This window comes from Limulus polyphemus, unplaced genomic scaffold, assembly GCF_000517525.1.
Source record: "Limulus polyphemus unplaced genomic scaffold, Limulus_polyphemus-2.1.2 Scaffold465, whole genome shotgun sequence".
Taxonomy (NCBI): Eukaryota; Metazoa; Arthropoda; class Merostomata; order Xiphosura; family Limulidae; genus Limulus; species Limulus polyphemus.
The window spans coordinates 448432-460629 of record NW_013666075.1 but is presented as its reverse complement, the minus strand read 5'-3'; the positions used below and the strand labels follow the sequence as shown (position 1 = coordinate 460629).

Sequence of the window (12198 nt, the reverse complement as noted above, 5' to 3'; positions counted from 1 at the left end):
GCATCACTACATCGCTTACACATAATTCTTCACTCTCCTACCTTCCATATAACTTATTGCACAAGTGTCGGGTGATTTTACATAAGTTCTGTATGCATCACTACATCACTTACACATAATTCTTCACTCTTCTACCTTCCATATAACTTATTTCACAAATGTCAGGGGATTTTTCATAAGTTCTGTTTACATCACTTACACATAATTCTTCATTATCCTACCTTCCATATAACTTATTGCACAAATGTCAGGGGATTTTCCATAAGTTCTGTTTACATCACTTACACATAATTCTTCACTATCCTACCTTCCATATAACTTATTGCACAAGTGTCAGGGGATTTTCCATAAGTTCTGTTTTCCTATCATAAGTTAGATTTGTTCATGCTGTTAACTTTGTCACAATTTTATTTCTATTGCAGCTATTTCTTCCATTATCAGAATTTCTATAACTTCATTGGAAGCCTTATTTACACAATTTGCCTAAAGCATGCAGGGTAAAGTTGTCAGTACATTGTAACCCCTGGTGGTTAAATGTATTCATGCCATTGTATATACTGATAAGAGTGATGTTTCTAGTGGTTATAGTGAACGTGTGGATGCTTAATTTGTGTAACACTCACTGTTTGTTTTCTTTATTAGTAACAGTTGATGTTTAGCTCAGGCCCAGTTACTTTCAGAGCTGAATTTGTCTACTAATTGATAGCTGTAATCCTGATGTCACTTCTTCTGGTATCTTTTTGTATTTTGTTTATGTATATAATATAGTGAAATCTTCATGCTATGATTTTCTTGTTTTGACATCCTTTTTCTTCACCACTATTAGTTATTCTCACTCACCTAATTATTTTAATTAGGTCACATATCTAGTTTGATGCCTTTATTACCTACAGATCTTACTGATATTGTTTCTATTACTATGTAGCTCTTAAGTTCCTTTGAAATTTCTCTTTCTCTTCTCAACTGCTTTCAAGTATGTTTCATTTGTGAGTTTCCTGTTGTAGGTTCCCCCTTTTCTTCCACTTCCTGGATCTTTTCACCTATGTCTCTTTCTGGATTTATGTGACATTTTTGGAGACTGATATCTTTAGGGTCTGAAGTCTTCTCAGCTATTCCATTCTTACATCATTATATTGGAGATTTGGTCTGATCTGTTTGAAAGTCTGAAGTTTCTGGTTTTGCTAAATCACTTGTATTTTAGTACTAACAGATACTTCGACTGTGGTGAAATATATCAACAGGCAGAGTAGGATTTGATATTACAATCTTTGTTTGCCATGGTTTCTCTACTTGTTTGGTTACCTTCATGTCTTTCTCTGAACTGGTATTGTGTTGGTTGTGCCAACAGTTTGGTCATCTTATACATGATACATTCATGATGGTAATGTATCATCATTAAATATTTTAATGGTTTTCAGTTTCAAGTCCTATTTCTTTAGCAGTGGATGGTTTATGCCTGTCTTGGGAGAAATTTTTCTTTCTTAGATATTGGCCAAAATAAGTTAGTACCATTGTCCAGTTCTTCATATTACCCCATGCTGGCCTGCTTCACTATGGTTTCCACTCTTATTTATCTCAAATTCACAGGGATCCTATTCCAATAATTTTTTGGTGCACCTTCCATGATGACATTTTTCATTTACAGCTGGTTCTTTTGCAATCCATTGTTATTGAATTTGATTTCTCTTCTTCAGTAGGTCGATTGTTGTCACATTCTTGTAGATATTCTTTGTTCCTTGTCTTCCTCCAACTGTTTAGTAGCATGCCTCAGTTTTTTTCTCATGTACCTCTTTCATTATTGGGGCTTGTCTGCTTCTGTTGAAGGTTACTGAGCTGCACTCTCAGCCACTTTTAGTGCCACAGAGTTCATGTGCCTCTGTTGGCCCCACTTTTTCTTTCAGGTTCTTTTTTTATTATTATTATATCCCTCACAAACACCTAGACAGTAGGATTTAAGTCTGGTCTTAAGCTGCCTGATTTCTCCTTTTGAGTCTGTTGCAACTGTTTCACTGTTACCACTTTCCTTAAAACATTTTTGTTACTTGCTTCATGGAGGAGACATTCAGATATTTTTGCTATTGATGTTTTTTCTTTTTTCCAGAAAGGCTATGTATTTGTATTTTGATAGAGCTTTCCTACCAGAGACTTGGGCTGCAAGAGATGATCATTGCTATTTTTTTTCTTATTGTGTTACATACTCTTATTGACCCTGATTCTCCTTTTGACAAACATTTTCTATTCTGGTCCTGGATGTTTGTTTCTTTTTTGTAAGAACATAATTGTTTTGAGGGAAACAACATTGGTTGTTTATATCTTATGACAATTCTTGTTCCATAGATTTCGCTTGACCTATATCATTATCACATTTGTTCCACTGGTCTGTCTTATTATGATGTTCCTGACTACCTTATGCATGGATTTCAGGTTATGTCTCACAACATTGTCTGTATCTTTGACTTCCTTGTCTCTTTGGATACATTCATATCATGTCTTTCTCTGATTTGGTATTTCTTTGGTGGTGAGGATGAATCTGCATATATTTTTGCCATCTTATGTTCATCATAAAACTACCCCTCTATTTTAGAATTCTGTTTGTCACCTGTGGTTATTGTCTAGGCCAAATGAAATTGGTTGTTTGCGAGTTTTTGTATATTCTGCTCAACACCCATTTTTAGCCATTTCTAAGATGTCTGGGATTTTGAATAACTTTGACTTCAAAACAAGAAATAGAAAACAAAACAGGTTCAATAATTAAATATAGTTTCTTCATATGTATTGAAAATATATATTTATATTGATTTGTCCTGTTAGGTCTCTTGCATGTATTTAACATCTGCATTTGACCTAGGTAATTCAAGCATTTCCATATCACCCAACAACCCTGTTCATAAGTCAAGAGGGTCTGAGGTTGAGAAATTTTTGTACAATAAAGACAAAAAAACATGATCTCTCCTTCTATGATAATCTGTATTCATGCAATTGGAACTCTCCTTGTTGCATATACCTCCATGTTTGTCCTAGACAAATATTCTACCCTCTAATGCTTGAGCTTCATAAGGAGGCATTGCCCTTTGGAAATGAACAAAGGGTGCCACCTGGTGGCTGATGATGCCTTGATAGGTTCCTTTCTCACCTCCACATGCATGTTCTAGCATTTCTTTAGAAATGGGACTACCATTATTACTAGATATCTTGGCTTCAATCAGAATGGAGATCATCTATCATTTTACTCTTATTTCTTTCTTTATGTTTTGATGTTCCTATTGCACTGTTTTCACATCGTTGAGCCTATCCTTGGGTACTGCGTGGGTCTTTTTTTTTTCTCCTTCTTCTTTTTTTGATTCTCTCTGAGCACCCACTAATTTGGCCAGTTGTATGACTCACTGGACATTATTGTTATTATAGATAATAGGGGCTACTACCTGTGGAGTACATCTTTTCATAATGCATGTTTGAGCTGTTCCCCCTACCTGTGGAGTACATCTTTTCATAATGCATGTTTGAGCTGTCCCCCCCCCCTCCCAAATCTTCCACTGCTATGGTAGGACATAATACTCCTTTTACCTGTTTATATTACCACCTATAACCTATTTTTGGCTCCACATATTTGATACACTATTACCATTCATTAAGCCAACCCCATTGACTGAATTAATCTGTGAAGAGGTAACCAGCTGAAAATAATACCCTCATTTCTAAGTGTGCTTTAGGTCCAGTCTATTTATAAGGGTGGTCTACTCCACTCTGTGAATTATTTTTGGTTTTAGATTCCATATTGACTCTGCTCAGTGACACATTTCTTGTAGCTTAGATTATCATAGTTTCATTTTATTTTTCATGTCCAATGGTTCACACTTCCTTTACAATGTGGGTATTTTGGCTTTCAATATTTCAGAAGTAAGTCTCCCTGATTTGATTTTTACATTTTTAGAATTTAAAGAGGTACTTACATCTATAATATCTTCTCTCCTGCCTCATCACAAGCAAATATTCATCACAACTACAACTTTCAATAAAATGAAAATTATGGTAGAAAAGCAGAACCTATGTAAGATTCCCCTGATGGTTGTGCAATAATTGACGTGGGAGAGTGGAGGATTATGGGTAAGTGGTGCATTGTCAGAAATATTTGGTAACATGTTTTGTTGACAGCATGATTACAAAGAAAGGCTTTTGGAATTTCAGAGGCTGGCAGGCATCTGTTTGAAATTTATTTTAATTCCAAAAATGTAAAACTTTCCTTGCTGTGAACTTGAAAAGAATTACATTGTATTACATGTAAAACCTTTTATTTTTCCTCATTTATGTGTAATTGTAGTTTCTTTACTAAAAATATATGTCAACATTCCATTATATTGGTACAGGCAAAACCCTTTCTTTAAGTACGAGTTTTACATGTTTTATTTGAAAGAACATGTATATATATATATATATATATATCATATTTAGTAACTTCATCCACTTTAATATTGATTTATCTGTTAACTTAATAATAATCTTTTGAAGAGTAATTACATCTCCTGAAAAAAATATTTTTGACAAGATGAAAGTACAGACTGACAAGAAGCTATGTTTATAGACTTTTCACATTACTAAATATCCTCATATTTTTTCCTTTCCATAACTGGTGCCACACAGTGGCTCAGTGGTATTCTATGGATTTACAACACTAAAAACTGGGCTTTGATACTCGTGGTGGGCATAGCACAGATAGTCCATTCTGTACCTATGTACTTAATTACAAACAAACAGTCCATAACTGGTATGGAATATATCTGAATAATATATTTATCTATAAATATGTTCAAGTAATTTTGTTAAATTTTTGTCATGTAGTTAGCTTGATTCATGTAAACTGGATTTATGAAGGTTAGAAACTTGCACTAATCCTTTACTTTAGACAAAAATTGCATAGCATAAAAGTTGATCCCCTAGTGAGCCAGCTGTAAGATTTGCTAAAATCTGGGGTTCAATTCCTCATGATGAACAGGGTGCAGATAGATTATTGTGTGGCTTTGCACTAAAGTAATGTTATTCTTCCAGCCTTATATTTTCATGTTTTCCAAAATCCATGAACTTTATGTGAAAGATGACTTCTGGAGGGCCATTTGAGCAGTTGCAATGTACAGTAGTCTATACAAGTATCTGCAGTTGGTATAGTATGGACATATTTTGTGCATACATTTTTCAAAAGAATGGTTTTGTAGTGCAATTTTAACTGCTTAAGGCTTATGAGCTGCACTGAGGTCAATAATATCCCTCTTCTTCCTTATGTGCTTTCCATAGGCCAAGAATTGTGGGAGAGAGACAACTTCAGAGGGTCCATTTGAGCAACTAAAGACACAGAAATATATTCAACATATCTGAAAATGGCACATGTAATGAATTTATGTAAATACTGGCATGTTGACTTGGACATGTGGTTGGTTACTTTTTTTTTATGGAGCCATACCTTATTAGCATCCAGTCCATATGAAAACATCATTTCCTTGTGGTATAGAGGTATCATCATGTTTGGCTGATGATATGTAGTGTTCATCTTGAAATGTTCTCTGGTTCTCGAGATGTTTAACAGACCATTATTGCTGTAACCTAAAACCACCATAATTCCTCTAGGAAAGCCTTTGCAACATGCAATGTCCTGTTTTTGAAATGAGATAGGACTGGACTGGCAAGGTGACAATATATTCCCATATTTTAACAAATATTAAAGTAGACATATGATAATATACTTTCCTTTGTTACTTGCCAAATACTGCTTGCACAGTTTTTAGTTGTTAATCTTCTATTTAGGTTTGGGTTACTTTAGATGCAATAGATTGTTATGTTCTTAAGTTACTTCTGGTGACAAGGTATTTAACTTTCTTTACATCTTTTAGTTTGTGACTAATAACTGGTTGTGCAGTGTCCTGGTTTTTGCACTGCTGGAATTATGCCCTCTTTGACTTTATTGATATGATTCAACACTACAGATATTCCTTGGATGATTTTATAATTATTGGATAGGAAAACTTTGTGTCAGTAAGTCCTATAAAATACTTCTCTCCCAGAGGGTTTCAATCTTAGGTAATATCTGCACTTACAAATCACCACACTTCAATTGGATTACAACAAGAAGGTTAGGACCTTTAGCCTGTTTAGTCACAGGCAACAGAGCTGGCAAAGAGCAAAGTGATTGGATATGTATATTGCTACCATAGATCATGAACAACACAATACTAGTTGTGTTAGAAATGTACATGTAATAAAGATATTATATATTAACTTGATTAGATTTCAAAGACTGGATTTTGTTAGGACAAGCCCATTTATATGTATTGAATTGTCATACATGTATGTAGACTATTTAACAGAATTCACCTGTTTCACTAGATATTTTTCATTCTTTTAATAAATATGTACAATACATATATATATATATGGGAAAAGACAATTGTATTAGCTCAACCTAAACGTATTACAGCAACTAATACTCGAGAATTGCTGAAAATAATGAAATTTAAAAAGAATTATAGATTACTAGATGAAGGTCTGGCGAATATCTGTCTAAGAATGTGGTGAGATCTGTTCTGATATTTATGCACAAATGTAAAATTACAGATGGGTCACGTGATATTTAAAAAAATATAAATTGTGAAATTTATATCTTGTAACTTCACTCCTGAAGATGACGTGTGACACATTGAAACATGTAGAGTCATTATTTTGAAATGATTTTAATTGTGTATTAATTTTAACATTGTATATTTATCATTTTAATATTAAGTACTGTGCAAAAGTGTTAGGACAAAGTCAAAAATTAGATTTCAGGCTACTTTCAAAGAACAATGGAAGGTAAATCACAGATGAAACATAAATATTTTATTCATCTTCATATTTAGTGCAACATAAACTCAGTGGGAGAGCTTGAGTTCAGCAAACAGTTAATATTTTGTGTGTCCCCCCTTTGCTTTAATAACTGTTGACAGTCTTTCAGGAATTGTTGCGACATATGTCCTTTGGGATTTTGCTCCAAATGTCCCTAATACACTCCCATAAAGTTTCTTTGGAAGTGACTTTTGATTTGTAAAGTTTTTTGATCTATCAAATCTCAGGTCTGCTTAATTGGGTTGGGATTCTGTGTGGGCCATTGCATCACTTAATGACTCCAGCAACTTCTTACTTTGCTAAGTAATTTCTGCATCGGTTGGACGAGTGTTTGAGGTCATTATCTTCTTGGTAGTAGAATCCTTTACCAATAATACACAAACCACTGGGTATATCATGACGGATCAGTATCTGATGGTACTTGTGATGGTCCTTTATTCCATCTATTTTGCAAATATCTCCTGTCACCTCAGCAGAAAAACACCCACAAACCATCACACTGCCTCCCCATGCTTCATAGTAGGTGGTATCTTTCATCTGCTGGATGTACAACCTATGCTTTGAACCAAATATTTCAAACTTGGATTCATCCATCCATAACATCCTTTTGCAATCATCAACATTCCAGTTTTTGTACTTTTTAGCAAAATTTCAATCTCTTGACAATATTTGGAGATCGAAGTAAAGGTTTATTAACTGCTACATGACCAAATATTCCATTCTCTTTGAGTCTTCTTGATACTGTAGATCTGGATACTTTTCTGTCATTTGGTACATGGTCATTTATCTCATGCTTGAGATCAGTGGCAGTCTTCCTTCTGTCCCAAAGGCTGCATAAACAAAGATACTTAACATCAGTATCATTGAGTTTAGGTGTTCTGCCTCTTCTTTTCCTATGTACTTGACAGTGTTTGGGGAGCATTTCATGTCTTCAGAAATTTGTCGAAGAGTCCAACCAGCATCATGTAAAGCTATTGCAAACTCTCTGCTCTACTGACAATTCCCTATGCTTTTTGGGCTGTGGCATGACAACAAAACTTAATATATAGTGTTAAACACTGTTTTTATCAAAGTTTATATATGGAGTGTTATTAAATTGATTTATTCTAGCATATACCGGTATCATATGCTAGCTTCTTTATAGCTTCTTCTTGTATAGTTAAGGCACTGCATGGGGTACCATGACAGTTATTTCAGACCCTAAATTTGATCAGCAGAATCCTTATGACATGCCCTTAGTACAAGTATTTGAGAATTCTAAAGAATGATAATTATTCTCACCCTGGCTCATTCAATTGTTAACAGTGAAGAATTACCCCCATAAAATGGAAAGAATGACAAAATATTCTCTTGTCCTAACACTTTTGCACAGTACTGTAAATAATAAGTGTTAATTTTCTAGTCATTTAAAAGTAGTTTGAGGAGAGTGTTTCTTTCAGCTTTAACCGCTCATATGCATAACACTAAATATCAGTAAATTCAACCATAATAGAATAATAATTACTGACTACAAAACTGAATTTTTCTCTTACATCCATTAATCCATGATTTAGATTTTGTCTTAATATTAATCTATTTTCTTGGTGTTTATACAATATTTAGACAGGATATTTAAGAGAGCTTAGTAGTTATTCAGATTCAAATTAAATAAACAAAAGTGATACAATCTATGGGGTTTTGAGTCTGTTTTACTTCACCATATATATATATATATATATTTGCTATTATATATATATATATATATATATATATATTGATTTAGATATGTGAATAATGCTATGATATTTTGTCGATTTCAGTATTTGCTATTATACAATGGACCAACTGTTTAATTATTATATATATATATATGTTAAAATGTCTTTTCTTTTTCAACAGAGGTGAAATTGAAAAAAGAATCTGTGATGTAGAGACCTAATGCATTCTTTACTTGGCTGTACCCTCTGCTGTAGACTGCAGTTTTGCCTATTCAAGGCTCTTCAGCACAGCTTGGGTCAACAAACCAAATAAATACTCTTAGGACTCTTATAATGGTGAAGTGTATGTAATAAATATAGGGCCTAGAGTCTATCTTACCTCACCACATACTAACCTAAATTAATTCGGGTATTTGTATTATGTTATGACATTTCATCAAATTCATTAATCGACATTATACAGTAGACCAACTGTTTAACGATTGTGTGTATATGTTATATGTTTACAGTGAAGTAAACTGGACTCAAAAACCCATAGATATTATATACACTTCACAATTATAAAAGGCTTAATGGTACGTGTTTTTGGTTTGCTGGCCCAAGCTGTATTGATGGGCCTTGAATAGGCAAAACTGTAGTCCACAGCAGAGGGTACGGCCAATCAAGGAATGCATTAGACCTCCACGTCACAGGTTCTCTTTTCAATTTCACTTCTGAAGAAAAAGAAAATAAATCTTTAAGGTATATTTATACACCCATCCACACACACACACAAAAGTAATGATCTTCTACTTTTGTCATATGAGTGATATCTTAGTCAAGTGACCTTCCTTTGGATTTTAATGCATCCTTTATATTAAAAAATTGTAATTATTAACTTAGCTTTTGTATTGTGAACAGTTAACATTAACTTTGAATGAAGTATTACACAGTGAAGCCACAATAAATAAATTAAGATTTAGTGAACAAAAACTTTAATTAGCATAATAAAGTATAGGTTTTAAAAGAGAAAAAGTGAATGATTAATGGATACTTTATTTTTTAAAATATGTGTTCAAGAGCATATGCACATAAGTGACACATTTAGGTTAATTTAATCACATTTAGTTCAAAAATTATATGAAGAGCTTTAACATGTGTAACAAGAACTGTTTTCCTCCTGTTTTTAAATAAATCTTAAATATCTGTATTTCAAAATTTTTAAATGATGAAAAATATAAACATTTTCATATAGAATTGAAATTCAGCCATACAGTTTATCTGCTGAATAAGTTCTTTTGTTGGAACTAAAGAAATGTACAGAAATCGGAGCACTATTCATAATTTTTTTGGCTGAACAGAATAGCATTTATAAATATATGTGTGTTTTATTGAAGAGTAGATCATAAATATGTTTGTATGCACTCAAAATCACATTTACTATGAATAAAAAGAGCAGTACACTGAATGATGAGTCTCACCTGGAATGGGTCAACATAAAAACTAATGTCAGTAGCAAGGGAAGCATTTATGTATTTGAGTCATTACTTGTGTAAATTCTGTTTAATTTGTATTTGAAAGTTAATTTTTATACTTTTCAACATCTAATTAATGTAGCTCTCTGTGTGGTATATTTAGGTTAATTGAATTAAATTGAAAGCTGTATTGTGTAAATCAACTAAACAGGAGATTTTTTCAAGATGTAGAATTATGAGTAATACTAAAATGCTTATTACCTGAGATTAATCTCTCTGTTTCATTCAGCATAAACAAAACACAAAAAAATTATTTCATTAAGACATCAAATAATTGTCTGTACTTGTTTGCTGGACTAAGGACTTGGTAAGACTGTAGGACACCTTACCTAGGCTTAGATGGGTTTGTATGCCTTGCTTTGTCCAGCATGTATTTGTTTCTGTTTGAAGAAACCTTGTATTTATGCTGTTTGACTGGTGTCACCATGTGACAAGCTATTCTCAGAAAACATACTAGAGACATTAAACTATAAATGTTACCTGAACAACCAATGAAGGACATTACCAACTTAATTCTACCACAAGGTTTAATTAAGGATAACAAAGAACAAAAGTAACTGGAAACAAGATCAACTTAACAGTTTTCTTGACCATATATTCTATGAAATTTACACGTGTTTAGAACAAAGAATGAACTTAGAGTCAATTTTATAATTCTACAAAAAAGATAACAACCAATGGTATATTCCTATATGAGATATATATTTGTTGTTGTGTTTTGCTGCTATTTTGACTTTTGTTCTATACTGTTATCAAGATTCAGTTGATTGATTCAAAATACCAGGTTTTTTGCCAGTGATTGTTTTCCTTTTAATAATAAGGCCAAACTTCTCAACAATGATGGTAGGTAAAATGGATTACAGTAGATTTTGTCTATTTTGCAATTTTATAATTAAATGAGAATTACACAATTCAAGTAATATAAATCAATTCAACTTACATAAAACTAAGTAAGTAATTTCACTTTTAACTGAATAAATCAGCTACAAAATAGTGCATGATTATATTTCTGTCAAGTGCACTGAATAAATGTTGTAGTCAATTAATAACTTAACTCCAGATGTGTTTATGTGTCTTGATGATCTTCAGTGTAACATACTCCAAAGTACTATGCAGGATAACTGTAAAGAATGTGTAAAAAGTACCATGCTTGTAAACGTAAGAGAATGATGTTTTGTTGTGAACATAAGTTGTAGATAGCTATGTCTAAGAGGAGATGATAAAAACCTATTAAAGTGGACTGAAATACCCATTGCTGTTTGAATCCTGGTATTAGGTAAAAGTTCTTGTTGACATTAGACTTTTATTTTTGAATACATCCCAGCAGTATTTAAAAATATCATAAACGCACATATTAATTCTATAGTTTCTATTAAGTTAAGATACTTTTACCACACATTCAAATAAGACTGCTTTGATATTATCGTAAGAAACATAATTAACAAAGTTGTTATATACTTATTTCACAAAGGTTAATAGTTATGCCATAAACAATGCAGACACAAACACAGTCAATACTTAATCCTATAATGTCAGCGTTAAATTTCCAGTCATTAACACAAGATGGTATGGCGTCATAATGACTGCATGCTGGTGTTCACTGGTTAAATAAAAAGTCCTATTTTCATCACTATTAACATACTGACAGTTTCAAATGAAATTATTAGTGCCTTAATCATATTTTAAGGTATAAAATTTGAGTTCATTAGTCAAGTGTTCACAGAAATTCATCAAACAGAGAAAAAAGTATGAGCATATACATAGACTATTTACTAAAGAGCTTGTAGATATCTGTTAAGGATTTTAATGGTATTTGGCTCACTACCACATTGATAGAGGTTATTCTCATTATGGAACTAATTATGCCATTAGATTTTATTATTGATAATATATTTTTATGTTTGTTTCTAGGTTTGTGTCAATTGTTACATGTATTCTGATTTCTACTTTCATTCTACCTGCACAAATTACACGCTAATGCATTAAGACATGTTACACCTCTTGTTTCAAATTGCTTATATTTATGCAATTTGTTTATTTAATAGAATGTAAAAGTTATGCCATGTCCACAAGCAGTTAGGTGTGTTTGTAGAAACATTTGAAGAAAATTCTTAGTTAAC

The 12198-nt window shown here is 32.6% G+C and overlaps 1 protein-coding gene across 1 annotated transcript in view; it reads left to right on the top strand.

Moving 5' to 3' along the window:
• The window catches only part of LOC106458450, a 125094-nt gene that overhangs the window by 104706 nt on the left and 8190 nt on the right, over nt 1–12198 (top strand). The window lies entirely within an intron of this gene.